General features: G+C 54.4%; 4 pseudogenes; all 4 read right to left on the bottom strand.

Annotated features, from left to right (window-relative positions):
* Nucleotides 1–292: 292 nt before the first annotated feature.
* Nucleotides 293–1560, bottom strand: LOC129393984 (double homeobox protein 4-like protein 4; annotated as a pseudogene).
* A 3430-nt stretch (nt 1561–4990) lies between these two features.
* On the bottom strand, nt 4991–6960 carry LOC100993252 (uncharacterized; annotated as a pseudogene).
* Nucleotides 6961–17433: 10473 nt separating this feature from the next.
* LOC100994641 (double homeobox protein 4-like protein 4) lies at nt 17434–19267 on the bottom strand (annotated as a pseudogene).
* A 3402-nt stretch (nt 19268–22669) lies between these two features.
* LOC100992896 (double homeobox protein 4-like protein 4) lies at nt 22670–24007 on the bottom strand (annotated as a pseudogene).
* Between the last annotated feature and the right edge of the window lie 3932 nt (nt 24008–27939).

A 27939-nucleotide genomic window follows, 5' to 3' on the forward strand; every position in this document is an offset into this window, starting at 1 on the left:
GCTCCTCCCACAGCCCAGGCATCTGCCTGCAAACACGCACGCGCGCAGTAGTCAGCCCACCTGCTGGTACCTGGGCCGGATCTGGGATCTCTGGGATGCCCAGGAAAGAATGGCTGTTCTCCGCTGTGTGGAGTCTCTCACCGGGCCTACACCTAGAAGGCAGGAATCCCAGGTCGTTCTTCCTGGTGGAGGGAGCGGGGGGAAGACACGCCCCTCCATAGCCAGCCAGGTGTTCCCCACGAAATAGAGGCCACTGCCCTGTCCCGACCCGACCCGGTCCCAACCCCATGTCCTAAATCTCTTCCAGCAGAGCCCGGTATTCTTCCTCGCTGAGGGGTGCTTCCAGCGAGGTGGCCTCTTCCAAGGTCTCCAACTCCCCCGGGGCCTCTGTTTCTAGGAAAGGTTGCGCCTGCTGCAGAAACTCCGGGCTCGCCAGGAGCTCATCCAGCAGCAGGCCAGAGGGGAGTGCAGAGGAGCACCCCGGCTCCTGGAGCGCCTCGTAGGGCGCCGGGATGCCTTGCATCTGCCCCTGCCATGGGGAGGCCTCCGGGGGCTTGGTTTGTCGAGGTGGAGCTGCCCCAGCTTGGGGTTCCCACGCCGCCCCAGCGACCTGGGGACCTCGGCCCCAGCCCCACCATGGACTCCCCTGGTATGCGGGTGGTGCAAGCACACCTTTGCCCTCTGGCCCCACTTGAGCAGGCCCTGGCTAACCCACCGCGCAAGGGCCTGGCAGGCCGTCGTGCTGCAGTTCCCGGTTCTCCTGGCTTTTGCCCTGGTGCAGAGGCCACCGAGGAGCCTGAGGGTGGGAAAGCGCCCTTTCCGGAGGAGCCGGGGCAGCTTAGGCAAAATCCCCGCATGCCGGGGCAGGTTGGGAGATCCCCTCTGCCGGCGCGGCCTGGCTGGGCTGGAGCACGGGGACAGCCCTCGCTCCCTGGCTCACAAAAGCCCCCTGTGGGAGAGCCCCAGGTGCACAGGGCATGTGGGGTGTGGGAAGCCCCGTTCCCCATGCGCCGTTGTAGGCGAAGGAGGCCCACGAGGGAGGAGGGTGACAACTGCCTGGGGCTGCGTTGTACCGGCCGCCTGCCTGCGCGGGTGACCTGTCAGCCTGTCCTGGGTGCCTGGCCCATCGATTCTGAATCCAGATCTGAATCCTGGACTCCGGGAGGCCCATCTATCTGGCCAGCTCTTCCCTGGCGGCAATGCCTGGAAAGCGATCCTTCTCAAAGGCTTGGAGGAGAAGGGTGGTCTGGGATCCGGTGATGGCAGTCCACTTTCTCCTGCCTTCTTGCAGGCCGCGTCTCCTGGGCCAGGGCCGAGATTCCTGCCGGTGCTGCCTCTGCTGGCGTGACCGCTCATTCTGAAACCAAATCTGGACCCTGGGCTCCAGAATGCCGATGCCTGGGGCCAGCCATTATCTGGTGGCAATGCCCGGGTACGAGTTCCGCTTAAAGCAGGCTCGCAGGGCCTCGCTTTAGCTCGTGGTCCAAACGAGTCTCCTTCGCCGTCCCCATCCCCGGGCTTCCGCGGGGAGGGTGCCATCGAAGGTGTCGGGAGGGCCATCGCGGGGAGCCCCGGCCGGAATTTCACGGACGGACATGGGCAGGGAGAGGCCGGCGGGTTCCCGTGCACCTCAGCCAGCTTGTACACTGCGACAGGTGCAGCCAGGTGGCCTGCCCGGAAAACCAGCCACTGGCTCTTGTAAAGGCCCGCCGTCAGGTAGGCTCCACCCCTTCATGAATGGCGGTGAGCCCTGGGACAGCCCGCCCACCCCGGAAGGGTCCCAGGGCGTCGAGTCCTGTGGCCAGGGGGTGGTGGTGTGTGGGGGGAGGGTGTGGTGATGGTGATAGTGGGGTTGGAGACACAAAGAGGAAGGGGGTGAGGGGGAAGTGGTGAGGGGGCGCGTTTCGGGGGCTGGCTCTCTGGACCACTCCAGGAATCCCGCGGGAACTGGAAGCAACTCTCTGGGCTCCCACACATCTTCAGCAGGGAGAAACCGGCCTGGGAGGGTGGATGGGAGTCTGGAACTGAACCTCCGTGGGAGTCTTGAGTTTTCCAGGCCCTCTCTCCGTGAAGGAGGCAGTGCCTGTGGGTGCTGTCATTGCCGGGACAGTCTCACACACGCAGGTGTGTGGCTCTCTTTCATTTCCACGTAGGAGACCAGAGTGAGACCCCAGAGAGAAGATGCCTCCACGGAGTGATGGCCTGACGATGGATTCCCGAGTGTGGCAACATGGGGAGTGTGCAGTGTGGCCAGCTTGGAAACTGGCAAGGAGAGCGAAGGCACCATGCCGGTCTTCCACCCTTCCGTGCATGTTTTCGTGTGCCCGCTGATCTCCGGGAGCAAACAGTCAGCATGACACATCTCTGAACTTATCAACAAAGTGATGTAACTCTTGTCTGGGCTCTGCCTACAGGGGCTTCATGACGTATCTCTGCACTGATCACTCAAGTGATGGGACTTTTGTCTAGGCTCTGCCTATGGGGGCATTGTGACATATCTCTACACTGATCACCCAGGTGATGTAATACTTGTGTTGCATCTGCCTATGGGGGCATTGTGACATATTTCTGCACTGATCACCCAGGTGATGGGACCCTTGTCTAGGCTCTGTTTATGGGGGCTTTGTGACATATTTCTGCACTGATCACCCAGGTGATGTAACTCTTGACTAGGCTCTGCCTATGGGGCATAGTGACATATCACTGCATTGATCACAGAGGTGGTGTAACTCTTGTCCAGGCTCTGTCTATAGGGGGCCTTGTGACATCTCTCTGCACTGATAATCTAGGTGATGTAACTCTTGCTTACGCTCTGCCTGCAGGGGCATTGTGAAATATCTCTGCACTGAGCACCCAGGTGATGGGACTCTTCTCTATACTCTGCCTAGAGGGGGAGTTGTGACATATCTCTGCACTGATCACCCCGGTGATGGAAGTCTTGTCTAGGCTCTGTCTATGGGGGCATTGTGTCAAATATCTGCACTGATCACTCAGGTGATGTAACGCTCTTCTAGGCTCTGTCTACAGGGATTTTTGTGACATATCACTGCACTGATCACCTAGGTGATGTAATCCTTGTATGGGCTTTGCCTACATAAGGCTTTTTGACATATCTATGTACTGATCTCTGAGGTGATGCAACTCTTGTCTAGGCACTGCCTACAGGGGACATTGGTACGTATCTCTGCACTGATCACCCAGGTGATGGCCTCTTGTCTTAGATCTGCCTACATGGACATTGTGAAACAACTCTGAACTGATCAACCAAGTGATGAATCTCTTCTCTAGGCTCTGCCTACAGGGGCTTTGTGACACATCACTGCACTGATCACCCAGCAGAGGGAATTATAGTCTACGCTCTGCCTACAGGAGGCTTTATGACTTATACCTGCACTGATTACCTAGGTGATGTAACACTTGTCTAGGCTCTGCCTACACGGGAATTCTCACATATCTCTGCACTGATCACCCAGGTGATGTAACTCCTTTCTAGGTTCAGCCTACAGGAGCGTTTTGACATATTTCTGCACTGATCACCAGGCTGATGTATCTCCTGTCTAGGTTCAGCCTACAGAAGCGTTTTGACATATCTCTGCACTGATCACCCAGGTGATTTAACCTTTGTCTAAGCTCTGCCTACAGGGGCATTGTGACAGATCTCTCCACTGCTCACCCAGGTGATGTAACAATTGTCTGGGCTTTTCCTAAAGGGGGCTTTGTGATATACATTTCCAGTTATCAAACAGGTGATGTAACCCTTATCAAGGTTCTGCTTGCAGGGGCTTTGTGACATATCTGTGCACTGATCACCCCAGGGAGGAAACACTTGTCTACACTCTGCCTGCAGGAGAATTTACAGCTTATCCCTGCACTGATCACTAGGTGATGTAACACTTTTCTAGGCTCTGTCTACACGGGAATTTTCACATATCTCTACACTGGTCACCTAAGTGATGTAACCCTTGTCTAGGTTCTGCCTACTGGGGATTTCTGACATACCTATGCACTGATCACCGAGGTGATCTAAATCATTTCCAGGCTTTTTGTACAGGGGGCATTGTGATATATCTCTGCACTGATCACCCAAATGAGGCAAATCTATAGGCTCCGCAGGGAGTGGGCATTGTGACATATTTCTGAACTGATCATCCAGGAGATGTAACTATTCCCCAGGCTTTGACTAAAGAGCGTCGGATGTTGTTGGGAGAGCCTCAGCCAGAATTTCACGGATGGCAAAGGGCACAGAGAGGCCACCGGTCTCCCTTGCACGTCAGCCGGGGTGCACAATGAGCGCAGGTCTAGCCAGGAGGCTGGCAAAGAGAGCTAGAGGTCTGCTTTCTGCCGCCAGGCGCTCCATGGTGGCAGCTGGGAGGGTGCAGGAACACGGGTGGGCCGGCGACGGTGGCGTGGAGTCACAGAAGAGGCGAGTCGCCGGAGGTGTGTCAGGCCTGGACACTGAATGTTCCCAGCATTTCGAGGGATGGGGATCTCCACCCAGCCCAGGGGAGGACGCATTTTCTGGGGCTGGGGTGTGGGGTTGGGGATGGGCTGGTCAGGCGGCGGTGGGTTGGTGTAAAGGCATGAGAGCTCTGCCCGTGCTGCTACCTCAGCCCAGGCGACTGCCTGCAAACCGGCACGTGTGCAGTGGGCGGCCCACCAGCTGGTACCTTGGCCGGCTCTTGGATCCCCAGGATGCCCAGGAAAGAATGACTATTCTCCAATGTGTGTAGTCTCTCACCGTGCCGAGACCTAGAAGGCAGGAATCCCAGGCCGGTCAGCCTGGTGGAGGGGGCGGGGCAAAGACACGCCCCTCCATAGCCAGCCAGGTGTTCCCCGCGAAAGAGAGGCCACCGCCCTGCCCTGAACTGACCCCATCCCAGCCCTGCGTCCTAAAGCTCCCCCAGCCGAGCCCGGTATTCTTCCTCGCTGAGGGCTGCTTCCAGCGAGGTGGCCTCTTCCAAGGCCTCCAGCTCCTCCGGGGCCTCCGCTTCTAGGAAAGGTTGCGCCTGCTGCAGAAACTCCGAGCTCACCAGGAGCTCATCCAGCAGCAGGCCGGAGGGGAGAGCAGAGGAGCTCCCTGGCTCCTAAAGTGCCTGGGAGGGCGCCGGGATGCCTTGCATCTGTCCCTGCCACGCAGAGGCATCCGGGTGCGCGGGCTGGCGAGGTGGAGCTGCCCCGGCTTGGGGTTCCCACACCGGCCTGGCGACCTAGGTTCCCCAGTCCCAGCCAAACCACAGAATCCCCAGGGACGTGAGTGGCGCAAGCACACCTTGGCCATGTGGCCCCACTTGCGCGGGCCCAGGCTGTGCAACCGCGCAAGGGCCCGCAGGCCGTCAAGCTGCAGGTCCTGGTCCTCCCGGCTTTTGCCCCGGTGCGGAGGCCAACGAGGAGCCTGAGGGTGGGAGAGCGCCCCTTCCGGGGGAGCCAGGGCTGTGTAGGCAAAATCCCCGCGTGCTGGGGCAGTTTGGGAGATCCCCTCTGATGGCGCAGCCTGGCTGTGCTGGAGCACCGGGACAGCCCTCGCTCCCTGGATCACGAAAGACCCCTCTGGGAGAGCCACAGGTGCGCAGGGCACGTGGGGTGTGAGAAGCCCCATTCCCCACGCGCCAGTATGGGCGAAGGCGACCCAAGAGGGAGCAGGGTGAAACCTGTTGGGGGTCACATTGCACCGGCCGCCTGCCTGCGTGGGAGACCTGCCAGCCTGTCCCAGGAGCCTGGCCCTTCAATTCTGAAACCAGATCTGAATCCTGGACTCCGGGAGGCCCGTCCCTCTGGCCAGATCTTCCCTGGCGGGGATGCTTGGAAAGCGATCCTTCTGAAAGGCTCCGAGGAGCAGGGTGGTCTGGGATCCAGTTACTGCAGTCCGCTTTAGCTTGCCTTCTTGCGGGCGGTGTCTCCTGGGCCAGGGCCAAGATTCCCGCCGGTGCTGCCTCAGCTGCCGTGACCTCTCATTCTGAAACCAAATCTGGACCCTGGGCTCCGGAATGCCGATGGCCTGGGTCAGCCATTCTCTGACGTCTATGCCCGGGTACAGGTTCTGCTCAAAGCAGGCTCGCATGTCTGCGCTTTGGCTCAGGGTCCAAACGAGTCTCATTCACTGTCACTGTCCCCGGGCTTCCGCGGGGAGGGTGCGCTCTGAAGGTGTCCGGAAGGCCATCGCGGGGAGAACCGGCCGGAATTTCAGGGACGGACATGGGCAGAGAGAGGCGGGCGGGCTCCCGTGCACCTCAGCCAGCCTGTGCACTGCGGCAGGTGCAGCCAGGAGGCCTGCCCGGACAGCCAGCCAGTGGCTCTTATAAAGGCCCACAGGCAGGGAGGCTCCACCTCTTCATGAATGGCGGTGAGCCCTGGGACAGCATGCCCCACTTGGGAAGGGTGCCAGGGCATCGAGGCCTGCGGTCGTGGGGTGGTGGGTTGTGGGGGATGACGTGGTGATGGTGGTGGTGGGGCCGGAGAGACGAAGAGGAAGGGGGCGAGGGGGAAGGGGTGAGGGGGGCGCGTTTCAGGGGCTGGCTCTCCGGACCTCTCCAGGAATCCCGCGGGAACTGGAAGCCGCTCTCTGGGCTCCCACGCCTCTTCAGCAGGGAGAAACCAGCCTGGGACGGTGGAGGGGAGTGTGGAACTGAACCTCCGTGGGAATCTTGAGTGTTCCAGGCCCTCTCTCCGTGAAGGAGGCAGTGTCTGTGGGTGTCGCCATTGCTGGGTCAGTCTCACACACGCAGGCGTGTGGCTCTCGTTCATTTCCACGTAGGAGACCAGAGCGAGTCCCTAGAGAAATGATGCCGCCCCGACGTGATGTCCTGACGATGGATTCCCGTGAGCGGCAACATGGGGAGTCTGCAGTGTGGGCGATTTGGAAATCGGCAAGGAGAGCAAAGGCACCATGCTGGTCTTCTCCCATTCCCTGCATGTTTCCGGGTGCCCACAGAGCTCTGGGAGCAAACAGTCAGCATAACACATCTCTGAACTTATCAACAAAGTGATGAAACTTTTGTCTAGGCTCTGCCAACAGGGGCTTTGTGACATATCTCTACACTGATCACCAAGGTGATGTAACTCTTGTGTTCGATCTGCCTATGGGGGCAATGTGACATATTTGTGCACTGATAACCCAGGTGATGGGACTCTTGTTTAGGCTCTGTGTATGGGGGCTTTGTGACATATCTCTGCACTGATCACCCAGGTGATGCAACTCTTCTCTATGCTCTGACTACAGGGGACATTGTGACATATCTCTGCACTGATCACCCAGGTGATGCATCTCTTCTCTATGCTATGCCTACAAGGGGCATTGTGACATATCTCTGCACTGATCACCCAGGTGATGTAACGCTTTTCTAGTCTCACCCTACAGAGGGAGTTGTGACATCACTCTGCACGGATCACCCGGGTTATGTAACTCTTGTCTAGGCTCTGCCTACGGGGGCATTGTGACTTATCTCTGCACTGATCACCCAGGAGGTGTGATTCTTGTCTATGCTCTGCCTAGAGGGACATTGGGACATATATCTGCACTGATCGCTGAGGTGATGTAAAACTTGTCTAGGCTTTGCCTACAATGGGATTTATGACATATCTCTGCACTGATCACCCAGGTGATGTAACTCTTGTCTAGGCTCTGCCTACAGGGGCATTTTAACATATCACTCCACTGACAACAGAGATGATGTAACTCTTGTACAGGCTTTGACGACAGGGGGCATTGAGACATATCTGTGCACTGATCACCGAGGTGATGCAACTATTGTCTGGGATCTGCTTACAGGGGGCATTGTGACATATCACTGCCCTGATAACCCAGGTGATGTAACTCTTGTCTAGCCTCTGCCTACTGGAGTCATTGTGACATATCTCCGCACTGATCACCCAGGTTATGTCACTTTTGTCAAGGATATGGCTACAGGGACATTATGACTTGTCACTCCACTGATCACACAGCTGATGAAACACTTGTCTAGGCTCTGGCTACAGGGGGCTTGTGACACATCTCTGCACTGGTCACCCAGGTGATGTAACCCTTTTCTGGGCTCTGCGAAAAGGGGGCATTGTGAGATAACTCTCCACTGATCACCCAGGTAATGGGACTCTTGCCTAGGCTCTGCCTACAGTGGCATCGTGACTTATCTCTGCACTGATCACCCAGGAGGTGTGACTCTTGTCTATGCTCTGCCTAGAGGGACATTGGGACATATATCTGCACTGATCGCTGAGGTGATGTAAAACTTGTCTAGGCTTTGCCTACAGTGGGATTTATGACATATTTCTGCACTGATCACCCAGGTGATGTAACTCTTGTCTAGGCTCTGCCTACAGGGGCATTTTAACATATCACTCCACTGACAACAGAGATGATGTAACTCTTGTACAGGCTTTGACGACAGGGGGCATTGAGACATATCTGTGCACTGATCACTGCATTGATGCAACTATTGTCTGGGATCTGCTTAGAGGGGACGTTGTGACATATCACTGCCCCGATAACCCAGGTGATGTAACTCTTGTCTAGCCTCTGCCTACTGGATTCATTGTGACATATCTCCACACTGATCACCCAGGTTATGTCACTTTTGTCAAGGATATGGCTACAGGGACATTATGACATGTCACTCCACTGATCACACAGCTGATGAAACACTTGTCTAGGCTCTGGTTACAGGGGGCTTGTGACACAACTCTGCACTGGTCAACCAGGTGATGTAACCCTTGTCTGGGCTCTGCCAAAAGGGGGCATTGTGACATAACTCTCCACTGATCACCCAGGTAATGGGACTCTTGCCTAGGCTCTGCCTACAGTGGCATTGTGACATATATCTGCAGTGATCACGCAGGTGATGTAACTCTTGTCTAGGCTCTGCCTACAGGGGCTTTGTGACATATCTCTGCACTGATCACCCAGGTGATGTAACTTGTCTGGGCTCTGACTACTGGAGACCTTGTGACATATCTCCGCACTGATCACCCAGGTGATGTCACTTTTGTCAACGATATGTCTACAGGGACATTGTGACCTGTCACTGCACTGATCACACAGCTGATGTAATTCTTGTCTAGGCTCTGAATACAGGGGGCTTGTGACACTTCTCTGCACTGATCACCCAGGTGATGTCAGCCTTGTCTAGGCTCTGCCAAAATGGGGCATTGTGACATAACCCTGCACTGATCACCCAGGTGATGGGAATCTTGTCTAGGCTGTGCCTACAGGGGCATTGTGATATATCTCTTCAGTGATAATCCAGGTGATGTAACTCTTTTCTATATCTGCCTACTGGCGGCATTGTGGCATATTTCTGCAATGATCACCCAGGTGATGGACTCTTGTCTTGGATCTGCCTATGGGGGCATAGTGACATACTCTGCACTGATCACTCATGTGATGTAACGCTTGTCTAAGCTGCGCCTAAATGGGAATTGTGACAGATATCTCCACTGATCACCCAGCTGATGTAACAATTCTCTGGGATTTGTCTACAGGGGGCTTTTTGACATATCTTTGGACTGATCACCCAGGAGATGTAACTCTTGTCTAGGTTCGGCCTACTGGGGCTTTGTGACATATTTCTGTACTGATCACCCAGGTGATGTAACTCTTGTCTAGGGTCGGCCTACTGGGGCTTTGTGACATATTTCTGTACTGATCACCCAGGTGATGTAACTCTTGTCTAGGCTCCACCTACACGGGTTGTTGTGATGTATCTCTGCACTGATCACCCAGGTGATGTAACTATTTTCTAGGCTCCACCTACAGGGGGTATTGTGACGTATCTCTGCACTGATCACCCAGGTGATGTAACATTTATCTAGGCTCTGCCTACAGGGGCGTTTTGACATAGTTCTGCACAGATCACATAGGTTATGTAACTCTTGTCCACTGTCTGCGTACAGGGTCATTGTGAAATATCTCTGCACTGATCACCCATGTGATGGGACACTTCTCTATACTCTGCCTAGAGGGGGTTTGTGACATATCTCTGCACTGATAACCCAGGTGATGGAAGTCTTTTCTAGGCTCTGTCTGTGGGGGCATTGTGTCAAATATATGCACTGATCACCCAGGTGATGTAACACTTTTTTGGGCTCTGTCTACAGGGATTATTGTGACATTTCACTGCACTGATCACCTAGGTGATGTGAGCCTTGTATGGGCTTTGCCTACAGAAGTCTATGTGACATATCTAAGCACTGATCTCTGATGTGATGCAACTCTTGTCTAGGCACTGCCTACAGGGGACATTGGTACATATCTCTACACTAATCACCCAGGTGATGGACTCTTGTCTTAGATCTGCCTACATGGACATTGTGACACGTTTCTGAACTGATCAACCAAGTCATGAAACTCTTGTCTATGCTCTGCCTACAGGAGCTTTGTGACACATCTCTGCACTGATCACCCTGAGGAGGGAACTCTTGTCTACGCTCTGCCTACAGGAGGCTTTATGACTTATACCTACACTGATAACCTAGGTGATGTAACACTTGTCTAGGCTCCGCCTACACGGGAATTCTCACATATCTCTGCACTGATCACCCAGGTGATGTAACTGCTGTCTAAGTTCAGCCTACGGGAGCGTTTTGACATATCTCTGCACTGATGACCCAGGTGATGTAACCCTTGTCTAAGCTCTGCCTACAGGGGTATTGTGACAGATCTCTCCACTGCTCACCCAGGTGATGTAACAATTGTGCTGGCTTTGCCTGCAGGGGGCTTTGTGATATACATTTCCACAGATCAAACAAGTGATGTAACCCTTGTCATGGTTCTGCTTACAGGGGCTTTGTGACATATCTCTGCACTGATCACCACAGGGAGGAAACACTTATCTACACTATGCCTACAGGAGGCTTTATGACTTATCCCTGCACTGATCACTAGATGATGTAACACTTGTCTAGGCTCTGTCTACACGGGAATTTTCACATATCTCTACACTGATCCCCTAAGTGATGTAACCCTTGTCTAGGTTCAGCCTACTGGGGATTTCTGACATACCTATGCACTGATCACCGAGGTGAAGTAAATCATTTCCAGGCGTTTTGTACAGGGGACATTGTGATATATCTCTGCACTGATCACAGAAATGATGCAAATCTTCTCTAGGCACCGCAGGGGGGTGGCATTGTGACATATTTCTGAACCGATCATCCAGGAGATGTAACTATTCTCCAGGCTTTGACTAAAGAGCGTCGGAAGGTGCTGGGAGAGCCTCAGCCAGAATTTCACAGATGGTCAAGGGCACAGAGGGGCCAGTGGGCTCCCTTGCACATCAGCCGGGGTGCGAAATGAGCGTAGGTCTAGCCAGGAGTCCGGCAAAGAGAGCTAGAGGTCTTCGTTCCACCACCAGGTGCTCCATGGTGGCAGCTGGGAAGCTACAGGGCACGGGCGGGCAGGCGATGGTTGCACGGAGGTGCAGAGGAAGGGAGCCGCCAGAGGGGTGTCAAGCCTGTAGGCAGAGCATAAACAAGAGTTACATCTCCTGGGTGATCAGTGCAGAAATATGTCACAAAGCCCCTGTAGGCCGAGCCTAGACAAGAGTTACATCTCCTGGGTGATCAGTGCAAAGACCCCTATAGACGAATTCCAGAAATTTGTAACATCACCTGTGTGATCACTGGAGATATCTGTCACAATTCCCGTTTAGGCGCAGCTTAGACAAGCGTTACCTCACATGAGTGATCAGTGCAGAGATATGTCACAATGCCCCCATAGGCAGATCCAAGACAGGAGTCCATCACCTGGGTGATCAGTGCAGAAATATGCCACAATGCCGCCAGAAGGCAGATATAGGCAAGAGTTACAACAACTGCGTGATCACTTCAGAGATATGTCACAATGCCCCTTTTGGCAGAGTCTAGACAAGGGTTACATCACCTGGGTGATCAGTGCAGAGGTGTGTCACAAGCCCACTGTAGCCAGAGCCTAGACAAGAGTTACATGAGCTGTGTGATCAGTGCAGTGACATGTCACAATATCCCTGTAGCCATATCCTTGAGAAAAGTGACATAACCTGTGTGATCAGTGCGGAGATATATTACAATATGTCCAGTAGGCAGAGCCTAGACAAAAGTTATATCATCAGGGTGATCAGGGCAGAGATATGTCACAATGCCCCCTGTAAGCATATTCCAGACAAGAGTTGCATCACCTCTGTGATCAGTGCAGAAATATGTCTCAATGCCCCGTGTCGGCGAAGCGTATACAAGAGTTACATCATCTCGGTGATCAGTGCAGTGATGTTTTAAAATGCTCCTGTAGGCAGTCCCTAGACAAGAATTACAGCACCTGGGTGATCAGTGCGGAGATATCTCACAACAACCCCTGTAAGCAGAGCATAGACCAGAGTTACATCACCTGGGTAATCAATGCAGAGATGTGTCACAAATCCCACTGTAGGCAAATCCTAGACAAGTTTTACATCACCTCAGCAATCAGAGCAGAGATATGTCCCAATGTCCCTATAGGCAGAGCTTAGACAAGTGTCACATCTCTTGGATGATCAGTGCAGAAATAAGTCACAATACCTCCATAGGCAGAGCCTAGACAAGAGTTACATAACCCAGGTGATCCGTGCAGAGTGATGTCACAGTGCCCTCTGTAGGCAGAGACTAGAAAAGTTTTACATCACCTGGGTGATCAGTGCAGAGATATGTCACAATGCCCCAGTAGGCAGAGCCTAGAGAAGAGTTACATCACCTTTGTCATCAGTTCAGGGATATGTGAAAACACCACTGTAGGCAGTGCCTAGGCAAGAGTTACATCACCTAGTTGATCAGTGCAGAGATATTTCAAAACACCCCATGAAGGCAGACCCTAGACAAGAGTTGAATCACCTGGTTGATCAGTGCAGATATATGTCACAATGCCCCCTTTGGGCAGAGGGTAAACAAGAGTTACATCACCTAGGTGATCAGTGGAGAGATTTGTCAAATTTCCCTGTAGGCAGTGCTTATAAAAGTTTTACATCACCTAAGTGATCAGTGCAGATATATGTCACAAAGCTCCTGTAGGCAGAAATTAAATGAGTTACATCTCCTGGGTGATCAGTACAAAGGTATGTCGCAAAGCCCCCTGTAGGTAATGCCTAGACTATAGTTACATCACTTGGGTGATCCGTGGCGAGATCTCTCACAATTCTCCTGTAGGCAGAGCTTATACAACAGTTACATCGCCTGGATGATCTGTGTAGAAATATGTCACAATGACCCCATAGGCAGATCCAACACAAGTGCTACATAACCTGGGTGATCAGTGCAGAATTATGTCACAATGCCCCCATAGGCAGAGCCTAGACAATAGTCCCATCACCTGGGTGATCCGTGCAGAGATATGTCACAAAGCCTCCATAGGTAGATTCCAGACAAGAGTCCCTCACCTGCGTGATGAGTGCAGAAATATGTCAGAATGACCCCTTAGGCAGAGCCTAGAAAAAAGCCTCATCACATGGATGATCAGTGCAGAGTTATGTCACAAATTACCTTTAGGCAGATCCTAGACAAGAGTTAAATCACTTGGATGATCAGTGCAGAAATATGTTACAATGCCTCTGTAGGCAGAGCCTAGACAAGAGTTACATGACCTAGGTGATCAGTGCAGAGATACATTGCAATGTCCCTGTAGGCAGAGCCTTGACAATTGGAACATCACCTGGGTGATCATTGCAGGGATATGTCACAAAGCACCCTGTAGGCAGATCCTAGAACAGGGTTACATCACCTTGGTGATCAGTGCAGAGATATGTCACAGTGCCCCTCTAGGCAGAGCCTAGAAAAGTGTTACATGACGTAGGTGATCAGTGCAGAGATAGATCGCAATGCCCCTGGAGGCAGAGCCTTGACAAGTGGTATATCACCTGGGTCATCATTGCGGTGATATGTCACAAAGTACCCTGTAGGCAGATACTAGAGAAGAGTTATATCGCCTGGGTGATCAGTGCAGAGATATGTCACAAGCCCCCTGTAGGCAGAGCCTAGACAAGAGTTATATCACCTGGGTGGTCAGTGCAGTCATATGTCAAAATGCCGTGTAGCCAGAGCCTAGACTAAAGTTACAGCACCTGGGAGATCAGTGCAGAGATATGTCTTAATGTCCCCAGTAGGCAGAGACCAGGCAAGAGTTGGATCACCTCGGGATCAGTGCAGAGATATGTCTCAATCCCCCTGTGGGCACAGCCTAGACAAGAGTTACATCACCTCGGTTAACCGTGCAGAGCTATGTCAAAATGCCCCTGTAGGCAGAGCCTACACAAGTGTTACATCACTTAGGTGATCAGTGCAGAGGTAAGTCACAATACCCCCTGTGAGCAGAGCCTGGAAAAGAGTTACATCACCTGGGTGATCAGTGCAGGGTTATGTGACAAGACCCCTGTAAGCAGAACCGAGAGAGTAGTTACATCACCTGAGTGATCAGTGCAGAGTTCTGTCACAATGGCCCTTTAGACAGAGCTTAGACCAAAGTTACATCACCGGGGTGATCAGTGCAGAGATATGTCACAATGCCCCCATAGGCAAATCCAAGACAACAGTCCATCACCTGGCTGATCAGTGCAGATATATGTGACCATGCCCCCAGTAGGCATAGCCTAGAGAAGAGTCCCATCACCTGGGTGATCTGTGCAGAGATATTTCACAATGCCCCTGCAGGGCAGAGTGTAAGCAAGAGTTCCATCACCTAGATGAGCAGTGCAGAGATACGTCACAAGGCCCCCTATAGGCAGAGCCTGGACAAGAGTTACATCACCTCGGTGATCAATGCAGTGATATGTCACTATGCCCCGTAGGCAGAGCCTAGTCAAGGTTTACATCACCTGGGTGATCAGTGCAGAGATATATCACACAGGACCCACACACAGAGCCTAAACAAGAGTCCCGTCACCTGGGTGATCAGTGCAGAAATATGTCACAATGCCCCCATAGGCAGATCCGACACAAGAGTTACATCACCTGGGTGATCACTGTAGAGATATATCACAATGCCCCCATAGGCAGAGCCTAGACAAAAGTCCCATCACCTGGGTGATCAGTGCAGAGATATGTCACAAAGCCCCTGTAGGCAGAGCCTAAACAATTGTTACATCACTTTGTTGATCAGTTCAGAGATGTGTCATGCTGACAGTTTGCTCCTGGAGCTCTGCGGGCACCCGGAAAGATGCAGGGAAGTGTGGAAGAGCAGCATGATGCCGTCGCTCTCCTTACCAGTTTCCAAACCTGTCTCACTGCAGACTCAACGTGTTGCCGCACACGGGAATCCATCGTCAGGCCATCACGCCGGGGAGGCATCTTCTCTCCGGGGTCTCGCTCTGGTCTCCTACGTGGAAATGAACGAGAGCCACACGCCTGCACGTGTGAGACTGTCCCGGAAACGGCGACACCCACAGACACTGCTTTCTTCATGGAGAGAGGGCCTGGAACACTCCAGACTCCCACGGAGGTTCAGTTCCACACTCCTCTCCACCCTCCCAGGCCAGTTTCTACCTGCTGAAGATGCATGGGAGCCCAGAGAGCGGCTTCCAGTTCCCCCGGCATTCCTTGAGAGGTCTGGAGAGCCAGCCCCCAGAAGGCACCAACCTCACCCCTTCCCCCTCACCCCCTTCCTCTTCCTCTCTTTGGCCTGACCACCACCATCACCATGCTGTCCCCCCCCCCCACTCCACAACACCCCGGCCGCAGGACTCGATGCCCTGGGACCCTTCCGGGGTGGGGCGGGCTGTCCCAGGGCTCTCCGCCATTCATGAAGGGGTGGAGACTTCCTGTCTGCGGGCCTTTATAAGAGCCGCTGGCTGGCTGTCCGGGCAGGCCTCCTGGCTGCACCTGCCGCAGTACACAGGCCAGCTGAAGTGCACGGGAGCCCGCCGGCCTCTCTCTGCCGGTGTCCCTCTGTGAAATTCTGGCCAGAGCTCCCCGAGGTGGCCCTCCCGAAAACTTCAGACAGTACCCTCCCCAAGGAAGCCTGGGTACGGGGACGGTGAAGGAGACTCTTTTGGACCCTGACCTCTGCCTACAGGGGGCATTGTGAAATATTTCTGCACTGATCACCCAGGTGATGGGACTCTTCTGTATTCTCTGCCTAGAGGGCGATTTGTGACATATCTGTGCAGCTATCACCCAAGTGATGAAAGTCTTGTCTAGGCTCTGTCTATGGGGGCATTGTGTCAAATATCTGCACTGATCACCCAGGTGATGTAACTCTTGTCTGGGCTATGTCTACAGGGATTTTTGTGACATATCACTGCACTGATCACCTAGGTAATGTAAGCCTGGTATGGGCTTTGCCTACAGACGGCTTTGTGACATATCTATGCACTGATCTCTGTGGTGTTGCAACTCTAGTTTAGGCACGGCCTACAGGGGACTTTGGTTCATAGCTCTGCACTGATCACCCAGGTGATGGACTCTTGTGTTAGATCTGCCTACATGGACATTATGACACATCTCTGAACTGATCAACCAAGTGATGAAACTCTTGTCTAGGCTCTGCCTACACGGGCTATGTGACACATCTCTTCACTGATCACCCTGGGGAGGGAACTCTTGCCTACGCTCTGCCTACAGGAGGCTTTATGACTTATATTTGCACTGATAAACTAGGTGATGTAACACTTGTCTAGGCTCTGCCTACACGGGAATTCTCACATATCTCTACACTGATCACCCAGGTGATGTAACTCCTGTTTAGGTTCAGCCTACAGGAGCGTTTTGACATATCTCTGCACTGATCACACAGGTGATGTAAGCCTTGTCAAAGCTCTGCCTACAGGGGCATTGTGACAGATCACTCCACTGCTCACCCAGGTGATGTAACAATTGTCCTGGCTTTGCCTACAGGGGGCTTTGTGATATACATTTCCACTGGTCAAACAGGTTATGTAACCCTTGTCAAGGTTCTGCTTACAGGGGCTTTGTGACATATATCTGCACTGATCACCCCAGGGAGGAAATATTTGTCTACACTCTGCCTACCGGAGGCTTTACGACTTATCCCTGCACTGATCACTAGGTGATGTAACACTTGTCTAAGCTCTGTTTACACGGGAATTTTCACATATATCTACACTGATCACCTAAATGAGGTAACACTTGTCTAGGTTCAGCCTACTGGGGATTTCTGACATACCTATGCACTGATCACCGACGTGATGTAAACCATTTCCAGGCTTTTTGTACAGGGGACATTGTGATAAATCTCTGCACTGATCACCCAAATGATGCACATCTTCTCTAGGCTCTGCAGTGAGGGGAATTGTGACATATTTCTGAAATGATCATCGAGGAGTTGTAACTGTTCTCCAGGATTTGACTAAAGAGCGTCGGAAGGTGTTGGGAGAGGCTCATCCGGAATTTCACGGATGGACAAGGGCACAGAGAGGCCAGCGGGCTCCCTTGCACGACAGCCGGGGTGTGAAATGCGCGCATGTCTAGCCAGGATGCCGGCAAAAAGAGCTAGATGTCTGTGTTCCGCCGCCAGGCGGACCATGGTGGCAGCTGGGAGGCTGCAGGTGCATGGGCGGGCCGGCGACAGTGGCGCAGAGGTGCAGAGTAGGCGAGCCGCCAGAGGGGTGTCAGGCCTGGATGCTGCCAGGACTCAGTGTTTCGCGGGACGGGGGTCTCCACCTAGCCCAGGGGAGGACGCATTTTCCGGGGTTGGGAGTTGGGAGTGGGGCGGCGGTGGTCAGGCGGGGTTGGGGTGGTGGAAAGGCATGAGAGATCTGCCCGGGCTGCTCCCACAGCCCAGGCGGCTGCCCGCAAACCTGCGCGTGCACAGAAGGCGGCCCACCTGCTGGTACCTGGGCCGGCTCTCGGATCCCCCGGATGCCCAGGAAAGAATGGCAGGTCTCCGCTGTGTGGAGCCTCTCACCAGGCCTAGACCTAGAAGGCAGGAATTCCAGGGCGGTGAGCCCACTGGAGGGTGCAGGGGGAATACACACCCCTCCATAGCCAGCCAGTTGTTAGCTGTCAAAGAGTGGCCACCGCCCTGCCCCGACCGGATCCCCTCCCAACCCAGGGTCCTGAAGCTCCTCCAGCAGAGCCCGGTATTCTTCTGCGCTGAGGGGTGCTTCCAGTGAGTCGGCCTCTTCCAAGGCCTCCAGCTCCCCCGGGGCCTCCGTTTCTAGGAAAGCTTGTGCCTGCTGCAGAAACTCCGGGCTCACCAGGAGCTCATCCAGCAGCAGGCTGGAGGGGAGTGCAGACCAGCGCCCCGGTTAATGGAGCGCCTGGGAGGGTGCTGGGATGCCTTGCATCTGCCCCTTCCACGCGGAGGCCTCCGGGGGCGTGGGCTGGCGAGGTGGAGATGCCCCAGCTTGGGGTTCCCATGCCGCCCCGGCGACATGGGGACCCCGGCCCCAGCCCTACCATGGACTCCACTGGGACGCGGGTGGTGCAAGCACATCTTGACCCTGTGGGCCCGCTTGAGGGGGCCCAGGCTGTCCCACCGTGCAAGGGCCCGGCAGGCCGTCGCTTTGCAGGTCCCGTTCCTCCCGGCTTTTGCCCGGGTGTGGAGGCCACCGAGGGGCCTGAGGGTCCGAGAGAGCACCTTCCGGAAGTTCTAGGGTGGCGTAGGCAAAATCCCTGCGTGCCAGGGCAGGTTGGGAGATCCCCTCTGCCGGTGCGGCCTGGCTGGGCTGGAGCACGGGGACGGCCCTCGCTCCCTGGCTCACGAAAGCCCCCTGTGGGAGAGCCCCAGTCGTGCAGGGCACGTATGGTGTGGGAAGCCCCTTCCCCACGCGCTGGGGTTGGCGAAGGCGACCCACGAGGGAGCAGGGCGACACCCAGCGGTGGTCGCGTTGGACCGGCCGCCTGCCTGCGTGGGCGCCCTGCCAAACTGTCCCGGGTGCCTGGCCCTTTGATTCTGAAACCAGATCTGAATTCTGGACTCTGGGAGGCCCGTCTCTCTGTCCAGCTCTTCCCTGGCGGCGGTGGCTGGAAAGCGATCCTTCTCAAGGGCTCAGAGGAGCAGGGCAGTCTGGGATCTGGTGATGGCGTTCCGCTTTCACCTGCCTTCTTGCAGGCCGCATCTCCCGGGCCAGGGCCGAGATTCTCGCCGGTGCTGCCTCAGCTGGCATGACCTCTCATTCTGAAACAAAATCTGGACCCTGGGCTCCAGAATGCCGATGGCCTGGGCCAGCCCTTCTCTGGTGGCGATGCCCGGGTACGGGTTCCGCTCAAAGCAGGCTCGCAGGGCCTCGCTTTGGCTCGGGGTCCAAACGAGTCTCCTTCACCGTCCCAGTCCCCGGGCTTCCGCGGGGAGGGTGCTGTCCGAAGATTTTGGGAGGGCCATTGCGGGGAGCCCTGGCCGGATTTTCACGGACGGACATGGGCAGAGAGAGGCCAGCGGGCTCCCGCACATGTCAGGTGGTCTGTGCACTGTGGCAGGTGCAGCCAGGAGGCCTGCCAGGACAGACAGCCAGCCGCTCTTATAAAGGCCTGCAGGCAGACAGGCTCCACCCCTTCAAGAATGGCCGCGAGACCAGGGACAGTCCGCCCCACCACGGAAGGGTCCCAGGGAGTCGAGACCTGCGGCTGGGGGGTGGTGGGGTGGGGGGGGGGAGGGCGTAGTGATGGTGGTGGTGGGGACGGAGAGACGAAGATGAAGGGGTAGAGGTGGAAGTGGTGAGGGGGGCGCGTTTCGGGGACTGGCTCTCCGGACTTCTCCAGGAATCCCGCGGGAACTGGAAGCCGCTCTCTGGGCTCCCACGCGTCTTCAGCAGGGAGAAACCGGCCTGGGAGTGTTCAGGGGAGTGTGGAACTGAACCTCCGTGGGATTCTTGAGTGTTCCAGGCCCTCTCTCCATGAAGGAGGCAGTGCCTGTGTGTGTCGCCATTGCCGGGACAGTCTCACACACGCAGGCGTGTGGCTCTCGTTCATTTCCACGTAGGAGACCAGAGCGAGACCCCACAGAGAAGATGCCTCCCTGGCGTGATGGCCTGACGATGGATTCCCGCGTGCGGCAACATGGGGAGTCTGCAGTGTGGCCGGTTTGTAAACTGGTAAGGAGAGCGAAGGCACCATGCGGGTCTTCCACCCTTCCCTGCATGTTTCCGGGTGCCCTCAGAGCTCCAGGAGCAAACAGTCACCATGACACATCTCTGAACTGATTAACAAAGTGATGTAACACTTGTCTAGGCTCTGCCTACAGGGGCTTTGTGACATATCTCTGCACTGATCACCCAGGTGATGGGACTTTTGTCTATGCTCTGCCTACATGGGCTTTGTGACATATCTCCACACTGATCACCCAGATGATGTAACTCTTGTGTTGGATCTGCCTATGGCGGCATTGTGGCATATTTCTTCACCGAACATGCAGGTGATGGGACTCTTGTCTAGTCTCTGTGTATGGGGGCATTGTGACATAACTCTGCACTGATCACCCAGGTGATGTAACGCTTGACTAGGCTCTGCCTATGGGGCATAGTGACATATCACTGCATTGATCACCGAGGTGATATAACTCTTCTCTAGAATCTGACTACAGGGTGCTTTGTGATATCTCCCTTCAATGATCACCCAGGTGATATACCACTTGTCAGGGCTCTGCCTACAGGGGCATTGCGATGTATCTCTGCACTGACCAGCTAGGTCATGTAACTCTTGTCTAGGCTCTGCCTACAGTGGCATTATGACATATCTCTGCACTGATAACCCAGGTGATGTAACTATTGTCCAGGCTCTGACTATAGGGGGCCTTGTGACATATCTCTGCACTGCTCATCTGGGTGCTGTAAATCTTTCTTACGCTCAGCCTGCAGGGTCATTGTGAAATATCTCTGCACTGATCACCCAGGTGAAGGGACTCTTCTCTAGGCTCTGCCTTCTGGGGTCATTGTCAAACATATCTGAACTGATCACCCAGGTGATGGACTCTTGTCTTGGATTTGCCTATAGAGGCATTGTGACATAACTCTGCACTGATCACCCAGGTGATGTAACTCTGGTCTAAGCTCTGCCTAAAGGGGCTTTGTGACATATCTCTACACTGATCACCCAGGTGATGTAACTCTTGTGTTGGATCTGCCTATGAGGGCATTGTGGCATATTTCTTCACTGATCATCCAGGTGATGGGTCTCTTGTCTAGGCTCTGTGTATGAGGGCATTGTGACACATCTCTGCACTGATCACCCAGGTGATGAAACTCTTGTCTAGGCTCTGCCTACAAGGGATTTGTGACACATCTCTGCACTGATCACACTGGGGAGAGAACTCTTGTCTACGCTCTGCCTACAGGAGGCTTTATGACTTATACCTGCACTGATTACCTAGGTGATGTAACACCTGTCTAGCCTCTGCCTACACGGGAATTCTCACATATCTCTGCAGTGATCACCCGGGTGATGTAACTCCTGTCTAGGTTCAGCCTACAGGAGCGTTTTGACATATCTCTGCACTGATGATCCAGGTGATGTAACCCTTGTCTAAGCTTTGCCTACAGGGGCATTGTGACAGTTCTCTCCACTGCTCACCCAGGTGATGTAACAGTAGTCTGGGCTTTGCCTACAGGGGGCTTTGTGATATACATTTCCACTGATCAAACGGGTGATGTAAGCCTTGTCAAAGTTCTGCTTACAGGGGCTTTGTGACATATCTCTGCACTGATCACCCCAGGGAGGAAACACTTGTCTACACTCTGCTTACAGGAGGCTTTATGACTTATCCCTGCACTGATCTCTATGTGATGTAACACTTGTCTAGGCTCTGTCTACATGGGAATTTTCACATATCTCTACACTGATCACCTAAGCGATGTAAACCTTTTCTAGGTTCAGCCTACTGGGGATTTCTGACATGCCTATGCACTGATTACCAAGGTGATGTAAATCATTACCAGGCTTTTTGTACAGGGGACATTGTGATATATCTCTCCCCTCATCACCCAAATGATGGAAATCTTCTCTAGGCTCCGCAGGGAGGGGGAATTGTGACATATTTCTGAACTGATCATCCAGGAGATGTAACTATTCTCCAGGCTTTGACTAAAGAGTGTCGGAAGGTGTTGAGAGAACCTCAGCCGGAATTTCACGGACAGACACGGGCACAGAGAGACCCGCGGGCTCTTTTGCACGTCAGCCGGGGTGCGCAATGAGCACGGGTCTAGCCAGGAAGCCTGCGAAGAGAGCTAGAGGTGTGGGTTCCGCCGCCAGGTGCTCCATGGTGGCAGCTGGGAGGCTGCAGGGGCACTGGAGGTCCGGGGATCATGGCGGGGAGGCACAGAGGAGGCGAGCCACCGGAGGGGTGTGAGGCCTGGACGCTGCACAGTCCCGGTGTTTCTCAGCACGGGGGTCTCCACCCAGCCCAGGGGAGGACGCATTTTCTGGTGTTGTGGGGTGGTGGTGGGGAGTGGGTTGTCATGCGGGGGTGTGGTGGTGGAAAGGCATGAGAGGTCTGCCAGGGCTGCTCCCACAGCCCAGGGGGCTGCTGGCAAACACGCGCGTGCACAGTAGACGGCCCACCTGCTGGTACCTGCGCCGGCTCTGGGATCCCCTGGATGCCCAGGAAATAATGGCAGTTCTCCGCTGGGTGGAGTCTCCCACTGGGCCTAGACCTAGAAGGCAGGAATCTCAGGCCGGTCAGAACAGTGGAGGGGGCGGGGGGAAGACACGCCCCTCCATGGCCAGCCTGGTGTTCCTCGCGAAAGAGAGGCCACCGCCCTGCCCCGAACCGACCCCTTCCCAACCCCACGTCCTAAAGCTCCTCCAGCAGAACCCGGTATTCTTCCTCGCTGAGGGGTGCTTCCAGTGAGGCGGCCTGTTCCAAGGCCTCCATCTACCCCGGGGCCTCCGTTTCTAGGAAAGGTTGCACCTGATGCGGAAACTCCGGGCTCGCCAGGAGCTCATTCAGCAGCAGTACGGAGGGGAGTGCAGACCAGCGCCCTGGTTCCTGGAGCACCTGGGATGGCGCCGGGATGCCTTGCATCTGCCCCTGCTGCGCGGAGGCCTCTGGAGGCGTGGGCTGATGAGGTGGAGCTGCCCCAGCTTGGGATTCCCATGCCTCCCCGGCGACCTGTGGACCCCAGCCCCGGCCTCACCACGGACTCCCCTGAGACGCGGGTGGTGCAAGCACACCTTGGCCCTGTGGCCCCACTTGAGCGGGCCCAGGCTGTCCCACTGTGCAAGGGCCTGGCATGCCCTCCCACTGTGGGTCCCGGTCCTCCTGGCTTTTGCCCGGGTGTGGAGGCTACCGAGGAGCCTGAGGCTGGGAAAGCGCCCATTCCGGAGGAGCCGGGGCGGCGTAGGCAAAATCCCTACGTGCCGGAGCAGGTTGGGAGATCCCCTCTGACGGCGCGGCCTGGCTGGGCTGGAGCACGGGGACGGTCCTTGCTCCTTGGCTCACGAAAGCCCCTTGTGGGAGAGCCCCAGGTGCGCAGGGCACGTGGGGTGCGGGAAGTCCCGTTCCCCATGTGCCGGTTTGGGCCAGGACGACCCACGAGGGAGCAGGGTGACACCCGATGGGGCCCGCGTTGCACAGGCTGCCTGCCTGTGCAGGCATCCTGCCAGCCTGTCCCGGGTGCCTGGCCCTTCGATTCTGAAAACAGATCTGAATCCTAGACTCCGGGAGGTCTGTCTCTCTGGCCAGCTCTTCCCTGGTGGTGATGCCTGGAAAGTGATCCCTCTCAAAGTCTCGGAGGAGCAGGGCTGTCTGGTATCCGTTGACGGCGGTCCGCTTTCGCCTACCTCCTTGCTGGCCACGTCTCCCAGGCCAGGGCCGAGATTCCCTCTGGTGCTGCCTCAGCTGGCATGACCTCTCATTCTGTAACCAAATCTGGACCCTGGGCTCTGGAATGCCGATGGCCTAGGCCAGCTGTTCTCTGATGGCGATGCCCGGGTACGGGTTCAGCTCAAAGCAGGCTCGCAGGGCCTCGCTTTGGCTCAGGGTCCAAACGAGTCTCCTTCGTCTTCCCGGTCTCCAGGCTTCCACGGGGAGGGTGCCGTCCGAAGGTGTCGGGAGGGCCATCCCGGGGAGCCCCGGCCTGAAATTCATGGACAGACACAGGCAGAGAGAGGCCAGCGGGCTCCCGTGCACTTCAGCCGTCCTGTTCACTGCGGCAGGTGCAGTCAGGCGGCCTGCCCGGAGAGCTAGGCAGCGGCTCTTATAAAGGCCTGCAGGCAGGCAGGCTCCACCCCTTCATGAATGGCGATGAGCCCTGGGAGAGACTGCCCCACCCTGGAAGGGTCAGAGGGCGTCGAGAATTGCGGCGAGGGGGTAGTGGGGTGGATGGGGAGGGTGTGGTGATGGTGGTGTTGGGGCCGGAGAGACGAAGAGGAAGGGGGTGAGGGGGAAGGGATGAGGGGGGCGCGTTTCAGGGGATGGCACTCCGGACCTCTCCAGGAATCCCATGGGAACTGGAAGCCGCTCTCTGTGCTCCCATGCCTCTTCAGCAGTAAGAAACGGGCCTGGGAGGGTGGAGGGCAGTGTGGAATAGAAATTCCGTGGGAGTCTTGTGTGTTCCAGGCCCTCCCTCCATGAAGGAGGCAATGCCTGTAGGTGTCGCCGTTACCAGGACAGTCTCACACACGCAGGCGTGTGGCTCTCGTTCATTTCCACGTAGGAGACCAGAGCGAGACCCCAGAGAGAAGATGCCTCCCCGGCGTCATGGCCTGACGATGGATTCCCGTGTGCTGCAACATGGGTAGTCTGCAGTGAGGCCGGTTTGGAAACTGCCAAGGAGAGCGAAGACACCATACCGGTCTTCCACACTTCCCTGCAAGTTTCCGGGTGCCCGCAGAGCTCCGGGATCAAACAGTCACCATAACACATCTCTGAACTGATCAACAAAGTGATGTAACCCTTGTCTAGGCTCTGCCTACAGGGGATTTGTGACATATCTCTGCACTGATCACCCAGGTAATGGGACTTTTGTCTAGGCTCTGCCTATGGGGGCATTGTGACATATCTCTACACTGATCACCCAGGTGATGTAACCCTTGTATTGGATCTGCCTATGGGGGCATTGTGACATATTTCTGCACTGATCACCCAGGTGAATGGACTCTTGTCTAGGCTCTGTGTATGGGGGCTTTGTGACATATCTCTGCACTGATCACCTAGGTGATGTAACGCTTGACTGGGCTCTGCCTACGGGGTATAGTGACATATCACTGCATTGATCACCGAGGTGATGTAACTCTTGTCCAGGCTCTGCCTATAGGGGGCCTTGTGACATATCTCTGCACTGATCATCTAGGTGATGTAACACTTGCTTACGCTCTGCCTGCAGGGGCATTGTGAAATATCTCTTCACTGATCACCCAGGTGATTGGACTCTTCTCTAGGCTGTGCCTCCTGGGGTCATTGTCACATATTTCTGCACTGATCACCAAGGTGATGGACTCTCATCTTGGATTTGCCTAAGGGGGCATTTTGACATACATATGCACTGATCACCCAGGTGATGTAACGCTTTTCAAGTCTCAGCCAACATAAGGCGTTGTGACATCACTCTGCACAGATCACCCGGGTTATGTAACTCTTGTCTAGGCTCTGCCTACGGGGGCATTGTGACTTATCGCTGTACTGTTCACCAAGGAAGTGTGACTCTTGTCTAAGCTCTGCCTAGAGCGACATTGGGACACATCATTGCACTGATCACTGAGGTGATGCAAAACTTGTCTAAGCTTTGCCTACAGTGGGATTTATGACACATCTCTGCACTGATAACCCAGGTGATGTAACTCTTGCCTAGGCTCTGCTTACAGGGGGTATTGTGAGATATCTCTGCACTGATCACCCAGGTGATGTAACTCTTGTTTAGCCTCTGCCTACAGGGGCATTTTAACATATCACTGCACTGATCACCGAGATGATTTAACTCTTGTATAGGCTTCACCAACAGGGGGTATTGAGACGTATCTCTGCACTGATCACAGAGGTGATGCAACTTTTGTCTGGGATCTGCTTACAGGGGGCATTGTGACATATTTCTGCCCTGATCACCCATGTGATGTAACTCTTGTCTAGGCTCTGCCTGCTGGAGACTTTGTGACATATCTCTGCACTGATCACCCAGGTGATGTCGTTTTTCTCAAGGATATGGATACAGGGACATTGTGACATATCACTGCACTGATCAAACAGCTGATGTAACTCTTGTCTAGGATCTGGCTACTGGGGTCTTTTGACACATCTCTGCACTGATCACCCAGGTGATGTAACGATTTTCTAGGCTCTGCCAAAAGGGGGCATTGTGATATAACCCTGCACTAATCACCTAGGTGATGGGACTCTTGTCTAGGCTCTGCCTACAGGGGCATTGTGACATATCCCTGCAGTGATCACGCAGGTGATGTAACTCTTGTCTATATCTGCCTACTGGCGGCATTGTGGCATATATCTGCAATGATCACCCTGGTAATGGACTCTTGTCTTGGATCTGCCTATGGGGGCATAGTGACATATCTCTGGACTGTTCACTCATGTGATGTAACGCTTGTCTAAGCTGCGCCTAAAGGGGAATTGTGACAGATATCTCCACTGATCACCCAGGTGGTGTAACAGTTTTCCGGGATTTGTCTACAGGGGGCTTTGTGACATATGTTTGCACTGATCACCCGGGAGATATAACTCTTGTCTAGGCTCGGCCTACAGGGGCTTTGTGACATATTTCTGTACTGATCACCCAGGAGATGTTACTGTTGTCTAGGCTCTGCCTACAGGGGCTTTGTGACATATCTCTTCACTGATCACCCAGGTGATGGGACTTTTGTCTAGGCTCTGCCTATGGGGGCATTGTGACATATTTCTGCACTGATCTCCCAGGTGATGGGATGCTTGTCTAGGCTCTGCCTATGGGGGCATTATGACATATCTCTACACTGATCACCAAGGTGATTCAACTCTTGTCTAGGATCTGCCGATGGGGCATTGTGAAATATCTCTGCACTGATCACCCAGGTGAGGGGCTCTTGTCTAGGCTCTGTGTATGGGGGCTTTGTGACATAACTCTGCACTGATCACCCAGGTGATGTAACGCTTGACTAGGCTCTGCCTACGGGGCATAGTGACATATCACTGCATTGATCACCGAGGTGATGTAACTATTGTCCAGGCTCTGCCTATAGGGGGCCTTGTGACATATCTCTGCACTGATCGTCTAGGTGATGTAATTCTTGATTATGCTCTGCCTGCAGGGGCATTGTGAAATATCTCTGCACTGATCACCCAGGTTTTGGGACTCTTCTCTAGGCTCTGCCTACTGGGGGCATTGTCACATATTTCTGCACTGATCACCCAGGTGACGGACTCCTCTCTTGTGTTTCCCTATGGGGGCACTGTGATATATCTCTGCACTCATCACACAGGTAATGGAACTCTGGTCTAAGCTCTGCCTAAAGGGACATTGTGACAGTTCTCTGCACTGATCACTCAGGTGATGTAACTATTATCTAGGTTGTGCTTAAAGAGGACTTGTCACATATCTCTACACTGATCACCCAGGTGATGTAACTCTTGTCTATGCTCTGCTTACAGGGGGTATTGTGACATATCTCTGCACTGATCACCTAAGTGATGTAACACTTGTGGAGGCTGTGCCTACAGGCGCATTTTGATATATCTCTGCACTATCAACCTAGGTGATGCAACTCTTGTCTAGGCAGTGCACACAGGGGTATTGAGACATATCTCTGCACTGATCCCGAGATGATCCAACTCTTGCCTGGTTTATGCCTACTGGGGACATTGTGACATATCTCTGCACTGTTCTACCAGGTGCTGTAACTTTATTCTAGGCGCTGGCTACATGGCATTGTGACATATCGCTGCACTGATCACCCAGGTGATATAACAATTGTCTAGGCTCTGCCTTCACGGGGATTGTGACATATCTCTGCACTGATCACCCAGGTGATATAACTCTTCTCTAGAATCTGCCTACAGGGTGCTTTGTGACATATCCCTGCAATGATCTCTCAGGTGATATACCACATGTCAAAGGTCTGCCTACAGGGGCATTGCGA

Source organism: Pan paniscus, chromosome 16, assembly GCF_029289425.2.
Source record: "Pan paniscus chromosome 16, NHGRI_mPanPan1-v2.0_pri, whole genome shotgun sequence".
Lineage (NCBI taxonomy): Eukaryota > Metazoa > Chordata > Mammalia > Primates > Hominidae > Pan > Pan paniscus.